Genomic DNA, 19,521 nt, shown 5'->3' on the forward strand with positions numbered 1-19,521 from the left:
CTAAGTCCACCTCTAGGGAGGTTGGCATTAAAACATCCTCCATCCAGGTGACACTAGACCACGCTCTTCCATGTTGGCACAGACCCTGAAAGAGGCAGTAGGGGACACTGTGGATTCATGCCTATGACACCCCCTAATGAACACACACAGGAAAGAAGAAGTTAAGTTTCTTAGGTTTCTACTTTGTAGTGGACATCTAGTCCCTTCCTATTGCTGCCAGTGCTTCCCTTTTTAAATACTCTTTTCTGGGTTTTTGTTTTTCTCAACCACACCAAAGTTTTCCCAAAGTCAATATTAAGTTATTGTGACTGGTGTGAAGGATTCAATGAATCAGATAGTGTTTTAAAACAATAGTCACCAAAGCCAGAAGCAAAAGTGAAACTCGCTCAGTCATATTGGACTCTTTGCCACCCCATGGACTATACGAATTCTCCAGGCCATAATACTGGAGTGGGTAGCTGTTCCCTTCTCCAGGGGTTCTTCCCAACCCAGGGATCGAACCCAGGTCTCCCACATTGCAGGCGGATTCTTTACCAACCAAAGCCAGAAGTGGGGAGCAATACTTGATCCCCAGATTTAATTGGCTACCAGGTCTCAAAGATTATATGGACACATTATCTCTCAAGTTCATTCTCTTTCACTCAGGGCAGGAGCATTCCTCTGAACACGAGTGCCCAGTAGAGGGGACATGTGAGGCTAAATTTCAGCCAATCACTGACCCAACACAGGAAGTATCAGCCCAGAGAATAGGGCATCTTTGTGTCAACCAGCACAAACTCACTCTAACCATCATGATTGCACCTGCCTTGTTCCTGGCTCTTCCCATTTTCATACTGATTACAGGAATAGCCTAATACCTTTGGGATTGATCTATATTGAAAGTGAATACATACATATTCATAACAGGGACAAGTTACATACAAATTTACAAATATATCGTCACCAAAATTCAAATATTCAAATTAACAGCAGTAACTGAATGTGACTGAAATACTAAAGGGCTGAAACTGAACCTCTTCTGCTCCAACAAGGATATGGAACATTTTTGTCTAGGACTGTCCTAGTTTGGTACTATATACCACATGTTATGTGATGATCCTATATCCAACTATTTTTCCTCTATTAAAGGACTTCAGAACTGTGACATCACTTGGCCTTTACTAAATTTACCTTGTTTTAGTCTCATTACATGGCAACAGTTAAGGCAGCACTGCTAATAACCAAAATAATCTTATGCTCAAACGTCTACTTGGACTTAAATCTCAGGGTATTACTCAGACAGTGAAATAATCATCTACTTAATTCATAATATGCATATATTTTTAAAATATAATGAACCAAAATCATATGAGTTAATTTTAAAAATTAGAGCCTAAAGGGAACAGATTATCAAGTCTGAATTTTTATGTCAAGCGAAACCCAGTTAAAATTCAACTCTTCCCTTACAGATTTTAATATTAGGTGGCTATAGGGGGACTCATTGTAGAAAACTGTTTCTCATACATATGGCTTTAGGCTCTCCTATCAGTACACAATGGAGGGGTTATATTCTCAATGGGGAACAGATAACTGCAAACTTTTTCCATTGACTATACTTACTATCAGAAAATATCAAATGCCCTGTAAAAACAAAATAATCTTATTTTATCACTGAGACAATCTAGTGGAGGGTCAGCAAACAACAGTCTGGGAGCCAAATCCAGTCCATGTCTTGTTTTTGTACTGCCAGAGAGCCAAGAATAGTGCTCACATTATTAGGGGATTGTGAAAAGGAAAAAATGATGCACATACAACAGAGACTGTATTGTAGTTCACAAAGCCTAAAACATTTTACTATCTGGCACTGCAGATAAAACATTTTCCAACTCCTGAACTAAACAATACCCTAACAAAGAAGATTGCTAATGAAAAAGACATACAAAGAGTTATTCTTGATTTCTGCCTAAATTCGTTTTTAAGAAACAGTCATCAGAAAGAAGATGAGGGACGAATTTTACCACCCACAGGGTTTTTATTTCTTGAACCTCTGTTAGGAAGCATTCATCAGCAAATGTCCACAGGGAATATTTTGTGCCCAGTCAAGTCTAGTGGGAAGTTTAAGCTGGTCAGGATGTGATAAGACCAACAACTTCATTTTGTTCACAGCCTCCATCCTGAACTGCTTGCTCCATCCCACTCAAATGTTGTTACCGAGTGTCAGTCCTGCTGAGACCTTGCTTTACCTTCTGTTGACAGAATTGCCTTATTGCCTTGCTCAGAGATCTGCTGATCACCACTTCTTTGGTTCTGATCTCAACTTTCAGTTGTAACCACTCTTTTGATGCTGTGCTTCAGAGTAAACCCAGAATGGTCTCACCAAGGCCAGCCCAATCTTATGTGACAGTTCTTGTACTGTACCCTGCAGCTGGGAAGTTCCCATACTTGTATGAAGCCAGGCATCCTGTCACCTAGGGACTTGGAAATTGAATACACAACTGGTTGATGCCCGACTAGGAAGCCAGCCAAAGTGGCTCAGTCAGGACAAAAATCTACTTTGTGTTTGGGTTTTGCTCCAGTGTGGCTAATTCATTTGATGGGGACTTGGGTTCCCTTTTTCAGATTGAATTTGAGAAAGATGATATTAATTTGGGGAATGTATTTGGGAACACTGGAATTCTAAGACAGTCTGACACAGTGTCTCTTAACTAAGAGCCAGGGACCCCTGTGACAATGTTTCTTAATATTGAGTCCTGTTGGCTTGAATCAGAATTCTCTTGCTGGCTTTTAAAAATTCAGGATACGAGGACCAGCTCCTTAATATCTAATGAATCAGAATTTTTGAGAATGTTGTCCTAGTGTTATTCCTTTGTGTACTAAATTTTCAGGACCAATGACCTAAGAGACCTATTGTATGGCTACCAGGGGATTTTTTTTTTTTTTTTTTTTTTTGGACCCACTGAGATTATTTACAAAAACTCTCTGTGTTGGTTCAAAATGCATTTTTGTAAAATAGTTTTATTACCCATCATGAAATTCTCAAAGCAGTTCGTGGATCAAAATGATAAGAACCATTAGTTTTAAAAGGAAATAAACTCATAGACCCACTTCCTGAACAATTAACAAGTCTTAGAAAGATAATCCCCCTTGCCCATGCAACTCTTCACAGGTGCTAGCAGCTCAGAACTCCAACATTTCCATTATACCCAAGGAAGTTGTTTTGCTAGTTTTTCTCAGCAAAAAAAAGCTAAGCTCCTCTGGGACACAGCTGAGGTCTGACCTGCTGCTTTCTATCCTAAAATCATTTGCATTCAGTGAAAGGTTGTCCAAGTATGAGGGCCACACAAAGCTCCTTCTGCCAGCATCTGAGACACCAGAGGAAAAACACTGCTGAGTGGGCAAAGTGTTTGATTGCTCATCTCTTATCTCTAGTCAGTCAGGCCACTCACTTTGCCTCTTTATTCCAGTTCTTCTTTTGTGAAAGGATTTTTTTTTTTTTTTTTTTTTATACCATCTTGGGATTCTGCACCCAGTCCCAGTGGATGGGTTTTTTCCACACCTCCAAGCAATTCTCAGATATCACCAGGTGGGTGTCCTACAATTTAACTCACTTGTCTGATACTATCTACCTGAAGATACCATTAGATCCCACAGGTTAGAGCTCAATCCTACAAGAACACCCACTTCATCACACTTCAGATGCCCATCCCAACTCCTGATCATAACCTGTGCTTCTGAGCCACCAGCTATAGATGTGAAAACCTCTATAGAACCTCCTAGGGTTTGATGAATTTTCACCAAATCCGGAGAAACAATTCACTTACTAGATTGTTGGTTTATTATAAAAGGATATAACTCCAGAACAGCCAGGTGGAAGAGATGCATAGGGCAAGGTATGTGGGAAGGCGCTTGGAGCGTCCTTGCCCTCTGTACGTTGCCACCTCCCCAGTACCTCCAGGTGTTCACCAGCTTGGAAGTTCTCTGAACCCTATCTTACGGGGTTTTAATGGAGGCTTCATCACATAACTTCCCTGGTGGCTCAGACGGTAAAGAGTCTGCCAGCAGTGCGGGAGTCCAGGGTTCTATCCCTGGGTGGGGAAGATCCCCTGCAGAAGGGAATGGCAACCCACTCCAGCATTCTTGCCTGGAGAATCCCCTGGATGGAGGAGCCTGGTGGGCTACAGGTCCATGGGGTCGCAAAGAGTTGGACACGACTGAGCGACTTCACTTTCACTTTCATCACAGAAGCATGATTAACTAAATCATGAGCAATTGGTTGTGACTGAACTCAATCTCCAGCCTGCCTCCCCTCCCTGAAGTTGGGTGTGGAGGGAATGAAAGTTCCAACCCCTAATTCTCTTTGTTGGTTTCCTTGGCAACTGGATCAGGCCTTAGGAAGTCGTCTCATTAACATAACAAAAGACACCTTTATTACTCTCAGTGCTGGGAACTCCAAGGGTTTTAGGAGCTCTGTGCCATAAACTTGAATGAAGACCAAATACACACTTCTTACTATAAATCTCAATATCACATCTGACTCTACTTACCTCTTCCAGTTTAAAAAAACAAAAAACAATGTGAGAGTGAGAAAGCCAGAGATTGCTCAGTTGTTACCCTACCCTTCTGTTTTATGGAGAAAGATATCAAGGCTTAAAGGGATCTGTGAAATTTCTAGCTTGATAAAAACTACAAGTACATGCAATTACAATATCTCATTGTCTCCTCAAGAGCCATATTTTCAGGGAAAAATACATCAGCTGATTTTTGTAGATTATTTGGCTCTAAGTCCAATGTTCTTTCCACTTCACCAAACTGGTTCATAAATGAATGACAAAAATAAAATATCTTAGAAAATAGTATGAGAAAAGTAAACAGAATTCCATATTATGACTATTTCACCTCTGACTCAATAAAATTTTTTCTTTGGAACTGGAAACAAAGATTCCTTAACTATATGGCGTAATAAACAGAACAACAGCCTAGTAATTAGGAAAATTTCCCAAGAAGTACCCTTTCCTATGGCAAAGGACCCTTTCTTAAGTTGGTTTCCTAAATGGAAATTGATCCAATCTTTTATATATTCCTTTCCAAGCAACTACCTGATCTTCTAAAGCTTGAGTTTTAATAACCAGTTATCCTATCCACAAATCTTGCCTCAGAGAGCCGTTTACGATATTTGCTTAAGGTAATGTCAGACTTCCTCTCTACAGTCTATACTGGGCAATGTAGAAGGTTGTTGCTGAGTCTATCAATCGGAGAAGAATTGAGGCTGAGGTAGAATATAAAATAATCAAAAACAAATGAAATGGAGACAAACAAAATCTGACCTCAAACACATTCAACAAAATCATTCATTGAGAAGCTGAGAAGCTTATAGTCTGACAAAAGGGCCATCTCTTCAAAGTCAAACAAGTCTATTTTGAAGTTAAGCAAGACTGAAAAGGGAAGAAAAACCTTGGCAAAACTCAAAATTGCAGCTACTCAAAATAGGCTATTAACTTATTAGTCATGTGAGAAGCATTGAATATATTTACTGCTGTCATATTTTCCCATAAGTGTTTTCCACAAGTGGAGACTGGGGAATATACACAGAAAAGAATAAAGTAAAATAAGCATAGAGACTATTAATAGTATAAACTCCATAAAGTTCTCAAACAGAATTTGCAAGAGTATACTTTCTAAGCCAGTGTGTTTCATTGCAGAAAGTGAATAATAAAATCAGGCTGAATATTTGAGTTGTTGAAAAGGACCCACTGTATATACTGTCCACTAATACCTTTTCAATGTACAATGTCAAGGCTGTCCTTAGTTATTTTGAGGATGTTTTAAAGAATCTGCCTGTCAATGCAGGAGACACAGGGGATGTGGATTCAGTCCCTGGGTCGAGAAGATCCCCTGGAGCTTCAGATGGCAACCTACGCCAATATTCTTGCCTGGGAAATCCCATGGTCAGAGGAGCTTGGCGGGCTGCAGTCCATAGAATTGCAGAGTCAGAGCGAGCGCGCGCGCACACACACACACACACACACACACACACGCACACACACCATAAAGCAGTTCCATTCTCCATCCTCTTCCTTCTCTTCACCTTTCTCCAACCACAAATCTTATTAAATATGCTTCAGAAAATGAGAAAATAAGAAAGATATTTGATAGACGAGCATTCTCTCCTATTCTTTCCCTGGCATAAACAAGTTGCATACACCATTATGAAAAATCAAAGTTGGTCACGAATTTTAAATTTCTAAGTTGAATACAGGAATCCCTTACTATCCAAATTGAATCTATCCCTAAAAATCTCCTAGTGAATGTTTATAGTAGGAGCCTATGCTTCTTTACTTTAAATATGAATAAAACATTACCCTGTGTTCCTAACCACTTTCCCCCAGTATTACTAAAATATTTTGTGACATCTACATAACAATTTCAGTTAGTCAATTCAGTTGCTCAGTTGTGTCTGACTCTTTGCGACCCCACATAACCATTTACCCACTGTCTAATTACCTAATACTTATTGCACACCTCAATGGGTATTGTTATATGCCCAACCCAACAGTAGTGTATAGTTTCAGATTTTTACTGCATTTTCCTTCTATAATGCAACGAATATGTCCCCTAATATAAAGAAATTATTAGGCAACAATCTGAAGATAGACCATGAATACAAATAACAATTGCAAGAGGAATTTAAAGAGCAAGGCAGATTTTACAAATAGTTGTTTACTGACTACAGAATTGCCTGAGTGGTGTCTGATGGCAAGAGGAGGCTGCTTGAAGAGAGCTGAAGGTGACAAATACCAGCTGGTAAAGAGAGAAAGTCAATGTGTGAGGTTCACCCACAGCCATATGAAAGGAACAGATAGGCAGCCTTCTCCTGGCACTTGAGATCCCAGGAGTGGTGGCTGTGGACCCTGTGTCCAAAACTTCCATTGTGGGACCGTGTGATCTCTTCTAACCTCTTACTAACGCATGGTCTTCTCTAAGGCTATCAGGCTCACTACTTTCTTTACAAGTTTGTCCATCTCCTTAGAATGACATTATATTTCATAATGTGGGGAAGATATAAAGGGACTCAGAAGTATAGTATTCTATGTGCTCATAAGCAGAGAAGAAATGAATATGTGTAAAATCTAGCAACATAGGTTAAAATAAAATAGGAGAATGGATAACATGCATGTGTGCATAATCAAAAGTAGGTGGGTTTATACCTGAAGGAAAAATTAACCCCAGAGACCTCCACCAGCTTTCTAGGATAGTAAAGAAAATAGGTCATTAGGCCAAAAGGAGGACTCAGTCAACTGTAGAGCTATAACCAAAGGCAACCATAATCACAAATATTCTGGATTCACAATAAGATTTATGCTTACCCAAATGACATCATCTTACTGGTCCCTTAAAAACAACCACCAGAATGTAAGCAGGTGTTATGGGCTAAATTGTGTCCTCCCCCTAAAATTCACGTGTTATCCTCATACCCAGTACCTCAGAATGTGACTATATTTGGAGACAGCGTCCTTAAAGGAGTAATGTTAAATGAGGTCATTGGGGTGGACTTCAATTCAATATGACTAGTGTCCTTATAAGAAGAGAAGATTAGGACAGAGACACAGACAGAGGGGTGTGACCAAATGAGGATACAATGATAAAGTGACCATCTGCAAACCTGTCAACACTTTGATCTTGGACTTCTAGCCTCCAGAAGTGAGAAAAACTAAAATTTTGCTGTTTAAACCACCTAGCTTATGTTGTTTTGTTATAGTAGCCCTGGCAAACTTATATAGTAGAGCAATTAGTGTCCCATGCAATTTAAATACAAGAACATCATAGATTTTAAAAAATCAAAAGACTTGTCCAAGTTTATACATTTCAATGTGAAAAACTGTATTAGGACACCAGCCTCAACTCCAGGCCTTGAGCTCCTTCCCTTGCACCAGGCAAGGACACATGGTGGGCCTTCTGGACCCTCTTTAGATCAAAGGTCTTAAGGAAACAATTTTGTCTGCATTTTCCTGGGGAGGGGGAAATGTTGAGCCCTGTTTTGCATTTCCGTTCTGTCTCCACCAACAGCAGTTTTACCTCTGGCATCAAGTGGCCTCTCAACTTCTTTTTATAGTTCAGTGGTGAAGTTGGAAGAAACCACAAAATGAGAAGATAGAGGTCACCTGCTGCCTGTACACTCTAGTGTTGTCAATATCAATTTTGGTTAGTGCCTCAGTATTATCAAATGAAGTAAAGTTGGCTTATATTTTTTAGGGATAGGAAAATAAGTGAGTAGGAAATCATATTAGAAAGGCTGTTTTTATATTTTCTTGTGATGAGTTCCCACAGTTTCTACATCCCATTCAGATGTGAGAAAAGTGAAAGGTGGGACCAGATGCATGCTCTAGTCTTTTTTTACCTTAAAATTGATGATGGCAAGTCAGCAATAGAAATTGCAGCTGGTGTTACAAAATTTTCCTTCCTAAAATCCAAAGTTGAAGTTCAAAATTCCAAGTACTGGGAACTTTCCTGGTGGTCCAATGGTTAAGAATCTGCCTTGCAAGGCAAGGGACATGGGTTCCGTTCCTGGTTGGGGAACTAAGATCCCACATACCACAGAGCAACTAAGCATACTAACCATAACTACTGAGCCTGCACCCTCTGGAGTCCAAGGGCCACAACTAGAGTCTCTGCACTGATACAAAAGATCCTGAATGCACAACGAAGACCCTGAGCATCACAACTAAGACCAAACACAATCAAAGAAATAAATATATGTTTTTAAAAATTCCAAGTACTGGTATAGAAACCCTGCCAGAATCTTGTTCTCACTGATGTTTTTGGTCCCATCTCCATCTGTCACACCTCATGTTCTTAGTAAATCTTGAATGCTCATAGTTCTCTAAAGGTTTTATGCATGTTCTATGTGCTTATGTTCATATTCTTTCCTTTCACTTCATCACCTTATGTGATGGGACCCCATTTATTATTTAAAATTCAGTCTCTTGGTCACCTCTCAGTCATCTTCAAAATCTTTCTCCATCCAGTCTAATCAACCCCCAGCTTGGTTATCCATTATCTAGTTTGCAGCTTCTTCCTTTGTTCTAGGGTTAACTATTTTTATGTCTCAACCCACAAATTCAACTCACATGATACCACCTGATGTAGACTATGATTTTTATGAAAGTGGGGACAAAGCTGATTTATTTTTAATATCCTCAACCCCAGCACAACCTACGCCATTTTTCCCCCTAAATGCAATGGATCTAATGTTACTGTTATCTGAGGTTCAATTTCTTCCATAATTGTTTTGGAAAGGAACACCAGTAGGATTCAAAAGTGTGAACATTTACATATTCATCAACAAAATCATTCATTAACTGTCAATACATCAAAACAATGGAAAACCAAGGTCAATCTGCGTGTCTTCAACTCATGCCTCATGGGGTACCACTGCTCTGAGTGAAGCACCAGCTAACGTTGATCAAGTGGATCAAGTAAGGAAAAGAAGAAGCTTTTCTAGCTACTTTGAGTATTGAGAATGATGGTTAAGACTAAACCCTAGTCTAAGGACAATACTCTTAAATGGACTTTATATCAGATCACTGAGAAAGAATAGATGGGAAATCCAAAATACACACAGTTTTGTTTTCTACTTTGACAGACTATACAGTGTAAGCAAATGCAGAACCCCTCATTGCTAAGATAACTTCTAATGATCTCTCTCTCCTGTAATCAAGCCAGAGACACTGAAACCCTGAAGCAAGGAATTCAGCTGGGGTCAAAGCTAAGCCAGAGATTGGGTTCTAATTCAATTTACTAACAAAAAATGCAAATGCTTTCTCTGAAGCATTTTTCACATAGTTTGTGATATGGTTCCTCAGCTTATTTTTGGCTTGTGTGACAGGAACTTAGGGCAGAGTCCTCTGTGGGGCTCAGTCATCAATGGACACTTAGGAACGTGTCTGCGTGACAACCAACTTCCTGACAGCTCAGGACTCCAGCAGCAGAAATAGGCTCCCAGTGACTCATTCACCTCCAGCAGGGCTCCTGGGATTTCCCACGGCATAGCAGAGCCCCTGCACTGTGATGTGAGGTTACACTCTGACAGCTCCACAGCTCTGACCCCAGGCCCTTCCCTGTGAAAAGCACTAGTCCAGCTGGTGTCTCTCTCAATGGGATCTGGTTCCCTCTGTTCTTTTGTCTAATCTTCTAGAAGATAACAGAAGGGTAGCTGCATTTGCCCTGTGAGGAAGACATTTAGGTACATGTCAACTGAACAGTTGATTGAAGAGCTGATGGAAGGAGTATTGGGCTATATATGAAAAGGCAACTGGAATGGAAAAGATGCAATCAGCTGAGAAATTTGAAAAGCTGATCTACATAAGTTACAACACACTACAGCAGCCTAATGTGCAGAGAAACATAATCTTGCCTAAACGGATAAGAGATAAAGAAATATTCACTAGATCCCTTTTCCTCACCACAGACAAAACCTAAACTTGTTTGTATCTCATATAACTCAGTTCAGTTCAGTTGCTCAGTCATGTCCAACTCTTTGTGACCCCAAGGACTGCAGCATGACAGGCCTCCCTGTCCATCACCAACTTCCAAAGTTTACTCAAACTTATGTCCATTGAGCCAGTGATGCCATCCAACCATCTCATCCTCGGTCACCCCCTTGTCCTCCTGCTCCCAGTCCCTCCCAGCATCAGAGTCTTTTTCAATGAGTCAGTTCTTCACATCAGGTGGCCAAAGTATTAGAGTTTTAGCTTCAACATCAGTCCTTCCAATGAATATTCAGGACTAATTTCCCTTAGGATGGACTGGTTGGATCTCCTTGCAGTCCAAGGGACTCTCAAGAGTCTTCAACACCACAGTTCAAAAGCATCAATTCTTCGGTGCTCAGCTTTCTTTATAGTCCAACTCTCACATCCAAACATGACCACTGGAAAAACCATAGCTTTGACTAAATGGACCTTTGTTGGCAAAGTAATGTCTCTGCTTTTGAACATGCTGTCTAGGTTGGTCATAACTTTCCTTCCAAGGAGTGTCTTTTAATTTCATGGCTGCAGGCACCATCTGCAGTGATCCTGGGGCCCAAAAAAATAAAGTCTGACACTGTTTCCACTGTTTCCCCATCTATTTGCCATGGAGTGATGGGACCAGATGCCATGATCTTCGTTTTCTGAATGTTGAGCTTTAAGCCAACTTTTTCAGTCTCCTCTTGTACTTTCATCAAGGGGCTCTTTAGTTCTTCTTTGCTTTCTGCCGTAAGGGTGGTGTCATCTACATATCTAAGGTTATTGATATTTCTCCCAGCAATCTTGATTCCAGCTTGTGTTTCATCCAGCCCAGCATTTCTCATGATGTACTCTGCATATAAGTTAAGTAAGCAGGGTGATAATATACAGCCTTGATGTACTCTTTTCCCTATTTGGAACCAGTCTGTTGTCCCATGTCCAGTTCTAACTGTTGCTTCCTGACCTGCATATAGGTTTCTCAAGAGGCAGGCCAGGTGGTCTGGTATTCCCATCTCCTTAAGAATTTTTCACAGTTTGTTGGGATCCACACAGTCAAAGGCTTTGACATAGTCAAAAAAGCAGAAATAGATTTTTTCTGGAATTCTCTTGCTTTTTTGATGATTCAATGGATGTTGGCAATTTGATCTCTGGTTCCTCTGCCTTTTCTAAATCCAGCTTGAACATCTGGAAATTCACGGTTCATGTACTGTTGGAGTCTGGTTTGGAGAATTTTGAGCTTTACTTTACTAGCATGTGAGATGAGTGGAATTGTGCAGTAGCTTGAGCATTCTTTGGCATTGCCTTTCTTTGGGATTGGAATGAAAACTGACCTTTTCCAGTCCTGTGGCCACTGCTGAGTTTTCCAAATTTGCTGGCATATTGAGTGCAGCACTTCACAGCATCATCTTTTAGGATTTGAAATAGCTCCACTGGAATTCCATCACCTCCACTAGCTTTATTTGTAGTGGGCTTGTTCAAGTGGGCTTCTTGAGGCCCACTTGACTTCACATTCCAGGATGTCTGGCTCTAGGTCAGTGATTACACCATCATGATTATCTGGGTCATGAAGATCTTCTTTGTACAGTTCTGTATATTCTTGCCACCTCTTCTTAATATCTTCTGCTTTTGTTAGGTCCATACCATTTCCATCCTTTATTGAGCCCATCTTTGCATGAAATGTTCCCTTGGTATCTCTTAATTTTCTTGAAGAGATCTCTAGTCTTTCCCATTCTATTGTTGTCCTCTATTTCTTTGCACTGATCACTGAGGAAGGTTTCTTATGTCTCTTTGCTATTCTTTTGAACTCTGTATTCAAATGGGTATATCTTTTCTTTTCTTATTTGCTTTTTGCTTCTCTTCTTTTCACAGCTATTTGTAAGGCCTCTTCAGACAGCCATTTTGCTTTTTTGCATTTCTTTTTCTCCAGGATGGTCTTGATCCCTGTCTCCTGTACAATGTCACGAACCTCAATCCATAGTTCTTCAGGCACTCTGTCTATCAGATCTAATCCCTTGAATCTATTTTTCATATAACTCAAGAGTACACACAGTGGCCACTCTGTACTTCCTGGATTGGTATTAATAACAGAGGATGTATCTTTGCTCCTTTAAGCAGCCTGGTTTTACTCATAGTGATATACCTTTGCAACCTGAGTAGAGTAAATAACTGACTATCTCAGAGAGAAAAAGAGAATGCTTTGGATGCTTCTGATGGTACGCCCTGCTTTTTTGCACTGAGTTTGATCAGCTCCTTTACAACCATGAGATGACTAGGTACTGTGCAATGTTTTCTATTCCAATCCAGTGGGCTTGCTTCTGCTCTTTGCTCTTAACAGGGAGTTTCTGCATCCTGATCTCTACATACAAACAGTACTTCTCCACCCAGATTATAGTGGTGTCACACTAGAACTTACCTGGTATAATAGGAATATGTGACATGTGCCATAGTTATCATGTTGGGAACATGCTGTTAAACTCAAGAGAGACTGTGTGTGTGCGTGTCCAAATGACTATTTTCAATGAATAGCAGGTCTGTGGTTACAAGCAATATCCTCAGACTAGGAAAAGGCTCTGCAGGCAGACTAGCTGTGGTCTTAGACAACTTACCTAACTAACTTTAAGAAGATTTTGCCTCCTTATCCATGAAATCATAATAACACCAACTACCTTACAGAAATTGTTACGTTGAGAGAGAATGTACATAAAATATGGGAAAGTTAGGAGGACCTCCATAAATTAGATCGATTTTATTTTTATTACAATAATTAAGTTGGAAAGCTATTATTTCACACGCTGGCTTTTTTGCTGTTGTTTTACCCTTTCCAGAAACATTGCAAGGAAACCATTCCAGGCCTCAAGCTGTCTCCTTCCTTGAAAAATTCTCCAATCAAGGGCTCAGGGCAATCTGAGGGTAAAAAGTAGAGGTGAACCTTTAAGAGTTGCATGTCCTGGGCCCATTTATTGATCAGTAAGAGATGGCTCAGATGGTAAAGCGTCTGCCTGCAATGCAGGAGACCTGGGTTCAATCCCTGGGTCGGGAAGATCCTCTGGAGAAGGAAATGGCACCCCACTCCAGTACTCTTGCCTGGAAAATCCCATGGACAGAGGAGCCTGGTAGGCTACAGTCTATGGGGTCGCAAAGAGTTGGACATGACTGAGCAACTTCACTTTCACTTTCAAGTGATATAATAACAGAAAACTTTTCTCATAAAATGACAATCAAAGGCTGAATCTTTTAGACCTCTCCTTAAAAGGCAAGAGTAAACTCTGACTGATATTCAATTTACAAAAACTCAGAAATAATGGCCACTTGCAGGAGATGGTATTGCTCATAAATAGTGCTCAAATTTTATTCCAAACAAGCTCATTAATAACTAAAGAAGGTTCTAGAATTCATTCACTTGATTGTGATGAGTAAACAGAAGCACAGGATGGAAAATCCATATCACATATCATGTCTACACAAATTTCTTTAACAAATAGGCATTCCTCCTGCATTGAGTTTTCTCCCTTATATGATCATGATCACAATATAAAAAGAACCATCCTTGTCAGTTCTTGTACTTGTTAATACATCCCCCCTTGAATTTAGCACAATTTAGCACACTGTACTTGTACAAGTCTGCTTCGCTAGCAACTGGGTCTGAATTCAGAGTCCATTCTCCTTGACACACAGAACTCACCATCCAAATGATACCTTATCACAACCCACAGAGGCTTCAACAACAACAACAACAAAGTCAAATGCCTTCATAACAGCCCCTGCAGACTGACACTGATTCCAAAATGAAGGGTGGGTTCTATTTCTGATAAATTCAATCAAAGAATTTTAGGGACTGTATATTTAAACAGGCAGATGATGATCTAAAGTGAAAGCCACTCAGTTGTGTCAGACTCTTTGTGACCCCATGGACTATACAGTCCATGGAATTCTCCAGGCCAGAATACTGGAGTGGGTAGCCTTTCTTTTCCCCAGGGGATCTTCTCAACCCAGGAATTGAACCCAGATCTCCCATATCAGAGGCAGATTCTTTACCAGCTGAGCCACAAGGGAAGCCCAAGAATACTGGAGTGGGTAACCTATCCCTCCTCCAGCAGATCTTCCCGAACCAGGAACTGAACCAGTGTCTCCTGCATTGCAGGTGGATTCTTTACCAACTGAGCTATCAGGGAAGCCCTATGATCTAAAGGATAATCCAGAAACATTTCAAGTGTCACTTCACAAAGTGTGGTTTGTTAATAAGGTTTTTTGGTTTTTTTTTTGTTTTTTTAAATCAAGAGTAAAAGTTTAAGCTTTAAAAAATCTTCATCAAATGTTATTTTAATATAGGCAGCAGAAACAAATATGTTCTATAAATTCCAGTGGTTATACTTCTTTCTTGGAAGGTTCAAAACCCTTAGCCCTTTGTTAATTTATCTGATTCAGTGGAGCCATTCAGCGATGTCCTTAAACTGACCTAACAGTTATCCTTTTGAGGGCTCATATTTACTGAGTAACAAGTAAGAGGCTCAGAGAATGGTTCAGCTAGTTCCCTCTAGGGTGAACTCAGTGGTGGTATATGTTCAGACCAGCCAAGATGGCTGTTCTCTTGCTCCCTTTTTGACCAGTACCTGCTTCATTTACACCCGACTCATAAGACTGACCTTCCTACATACTTTTCCCAGGCCCAGATAGTGATTGTTCTTATCCAAAGGGCAGTGACCAACATGCTTCTCTGCTAGTTTCCCTGGTAGCTGATGAGCCACCCTGACATCAGTTCTACCCCTTCCATTTCACCTCAACCTAAGGAGTCAAGACTGCCACCATGTCCTACCCCACCATCCAATATACACTGTGGGGTGTCACTCCAGTACTTTGCTTCAGACATGTAAGAGCCTCCTATCCATTAAACCATTAATGTCTCTGTCACCAACTCCAGGCTCTTTCTTCAGTCTTGAAGGCTCATAGGCCTGTGACGTGCAGACCAACAGGTGGGAAAAGCAACTATTCAAGCCAGATATTTAAAAAATATCCCTTTATCAGATCACCCAGAAACCAAAGAAACTCCTTCTGTGGGACATTTTAACACAAAATTGTTTGGGGAGCTAAGTGAATTATATTGTTTATTTTGGCTCAAATGTGATCTCCTATATTTACCTGTTTCAAGCATGTATTGCTTTTATTAACTTGCTTTCGTTAACACTATTACTGAATTACTTATCATAGTATTGGACTGGATACTTATTTCTTTAATTAATATTTGTAGAAGTAAATTAAACTGAGGCACATTCTTAGGAGAAACAAAGGTGAAGCTGTCAACTGGGACTCATTCTGGTGCCAGTATTTTATTTGATTCTCACTTGCCTTTAGAGTTTCTTCAAGAAGGGGTTATGCCAGTAGTTTAACACTCTATAACCTGAGTGACTGAACTTTGACACAGAACTCCATCTCCAGTTTAGAGGATATATCTGAATATGTCTTATGGGCAAATGGTGTCTTCTAAATCAGTCATCATAAAAGTAGAAGTAATTTCACACACCAGAGTCCAGTTTAAGTTCTAAAGTGAGACAGAGGATTCTAATCCCAGCCCTGCTACTTGTCAACAGTATATCTACATGCAAATTGCCAAGCCCTTTAGGGCTCACTTTTCCCATATGTAAACTAGAAATAATAATGGTTCTATCTATGGAGCCGCTTTGAGGATTAATAGAGAGAGTACATATGTATTCCCGGAGGAACAGAAGTAATAGCATATACAGACATGTATGAAGGGGATTTACTATGGGAATTGGCTCATGTGATTATGCAAACCAAGATGTGCCACAACACATGTCTGCAAGCTGGTAAACTAGGAAAGCAGGTGGTATAATTCAGTCCCAGCCTGAAGGCCTGAGAACCAGCTTTTAACAGTCAAAAGCTCAAGAACCAGGAACTCCCATGTCCAAGGGCAGGAGGAGATGGACTACCCAGCTCGAGAAGAGAGAATTTGTCCCTCCTCCACTTTTTTGTTCTGTTTGCATCCTCAATGGATGGAATGATACCCACCCACACTGGTGAGGGTGAATCACATTTACTCAATCCACTGACTCAAATACTAATCATTTCCAGAAACACCATCAGTGAAAAACCCAGGAATGATGTTTTATCAGCTATACGAATATCCCTTAGCCCAGTCAAGCTGGCACATAAAACTATCACAATAGGTAACACACTTAACACTAATCACATAATAAATACCCAATTAATACTGACTCTCATTCTTACAGCCATGTTTAGCCTCAAGTTCCAAACTTAGGTTCAGTTTGTTGGTTACAAGAGTCCCAGGTGCCAGCCTGCAGACAAGGATCTCCTCTTACTAAAGTGAGTTGCTCTTAGTAAGCATAATAAATGCAAGGAGCAGTAAAGCAAAAATGTCCAGATTATGAAGGGAACATTCAAAGAAGACTTGAAAGACTTGACTAGATTATTAAAAAGCAGAAAGTGGTATTCAAAGCTGAAATCTAAATTTCTCTAGCCCACTGGCTGCCTAGTCTCTAAACATTACTAGGTTAGTAAATATTGTGGACTGACTAATAGGTGAAAATAATAGCCCTTACTTTCACTGTTTAAAATGTTTAATTATCTGGTTAATGCATCAGAATGTGGCTTTGATCCATAAAATTCCGGTTTGATATTTGAATATCACCCATGTTATAACCCCAAATCCAAAAAGATACATCCGCTTTGCTCCTGAGGTACAATCCCACATGAAAATACTCTCTTCACTTCTGACCTCAGTCTTCCTGAAATTCCCTCTTTGGGTACAGCTGCCATTATAGATGCCCAAACAAGACTCTTTTTTTCCCCCTCTCTTTCAAAAGGGCAGCCTGGGTTTTCTTATTCCTCTGACTGCCTGCTTTGCATCTGCCTCCTCTCAGGTGTGTCCTTCCAGGAGAGTGGCTTCAAAAACCAGGGAGAATAAATGCCTTTGGTTGAATTACCTGCCAAGACAATCTGAATTTTACATCTGGAATATATCTTTTAGATTCACCTTCCCCAGATACCACAAGGACTGATCATTATTTTTAAGTTGGGCAAGGAGAACAACAATATGAGAATTGGTTTCAATTTCATAAACAAAGAAATGTTTAATGGATGAATGTGATCACAGTTTTCCTCTCCTTCCCAAGGTTTTATTTTTTCCTGTTATACCTTTTTTAAACCTACCTTTTTTTTTTTAAATGCTACCTACCATAAGTTAATTGGCCTCAGACCACTGACAGTAAGTAACAAAATAAGAATTAAAAAAAAAAACTTTCACAAGTCATTTTTAAAAGTAGGTTGAGTCTAGATTTTCTTTTGGAGGCTTCACACCTCTCCCCTTCTCCTTCCCTGCACTACATCCAAGGCTGTCTTCCTATTCACCTCCTTCCGCAACAGAAAGGACACCCTCCTTCCAGAACTCAGACTGAATTTCTTCTCAGATCTTTGAGAAAGAATTAGATTGGATTCAGTTACAAATGTTTCCCAAACTCTTAAAAGAAGAAAACTGTTGAATTAATTTACAATGAGCCAGAAATTATCCTTTTTAATCCTTCTCAAGGTTTGTCTGCACACTGATGGATTTCTCTCAAATGATGTCTTATCATCCTCTCTTCCCACATCCCATGTTATTTAGAGAGAACTCATTTCGAAAAGAGAAAAGTGTAGACAGGAGGATTAGATTTGAGCAAAGCACAACTGTACATTTATCATCCTCATCCCAACCCCTAAATCACTGATCTATTCTCCTCTGTTAGACTTAGTTCATCCATAATTGCTAAGTGTCAGGGCACTTTTATCTTCAGTCCCAGGCTGCAGTGTGTAATGGAAGTACCTTTGCCAAGAAATATTGATACACAGAAGAGTCAGGACCAGGCAGGCAAAGCCCATATCTGATGAGGCAAAGTACATTTTTGGCTCTGGTCTTACAAAGTGGGTTAAGAAAATGATGTGAACTTTCAAGACAGAAAAGCAAATAAGTTTGCACACATTTATGACAATAGCTACCAAGTGTAGCTTGTTGCTTCGGAGGGGAGGAGCAGCCTTTTTTAGTGTAAATGCCTAACTGGTCCTCTGAGAAGCTGTAAGATGACCAGGGAACTAGGAGAATGCCCTGAGCAAAGATTCATCCATTAGGCAGAAGGAAGAGAAAGAAGAATTCTGGGTACTTGCTCCAGATCTAGAAACAAGCATTTAGTTCTGAGGGAAAAAGCCATTCCAGTTTGCAATATCCATTGTCTCTCTTCCTCCCCACCTCTTTATACCCACAGGAGCTGGAGACAGTTTCCCTGCCCTCGAGCTAAGAACTCCCTTAAAGTTAAGTCCTTGCCTCTGATTTTAGGGTTACCTGGACAACTGAGGTATGGAAAACAGAGTTGCTGTTCAGATAAAGCTCCAACAGAGGTTCACATTGTTTCCCGGTGGAGTGTCCACCAGGAGGCATGCAGCAGTTCAGATTACATGCAGATTTCCATCCTCAATCAGCCCCTAATTAAAAATAAAGCCTCTCTCCATCTGCTCATAACTCTCACAAACCCTTTTTTTTTCCCCCTTTGGGCTCAACATTTTTAAGCTTGGTCTGTGCCCAACTGTAGATTACTCTGACAAGTCTGAAGTGTTTTGGCATGAAGTAATGGTGGGAATAGGTACTTTTTTTTTTTTTTTAACTTGATTCTTAAAAACAGCAACAAAAAACAGTCTCTAAAAGTAATTCAAGTGAAAATAACTTCAGATGCTCATTTGTACACTTTAAATGTTACTAGTTGAAAAGAACATCTAAAGAGCTGTTTGAAGCTCAACCAAACAGGAAGGCTCCCAGCAGACCCTGACACAGATGCTCTCTATTACACTGTAATTGTGCAATGCTGAGCAGGACTTGAAAGGGTGACAAGGTCACTGCCCAACCTTGCAGCTCTGCAACTTGTGTGTAATGATGGGGGGGGGGGGGTGCATAAAAACTATGGGGCAACTCAAAAAGGCACAGAGGAAGCAGTTTTTGTCCCCCAGTTAGAAGGGTTTTGTCGACACCCGCTTGAGATTGCAG

This window comes from Bos indicus x Bos taurus, chromosome 10 (genome assembly GCF_003369695.1).
Source record: "Bos indicus x Bos taurus breed Angus x Brahman F1 hybrid chromosome 10, Bos_hybrid_MaternalHap_v2.0, whole genome shotgun sequence".
Lineage (NCBI taxonomy): Eukaryota > Metazoa > Chordata > Mammalia > Artiodactyla > Bovidae > Bos > Bos indicus x Bos taurus.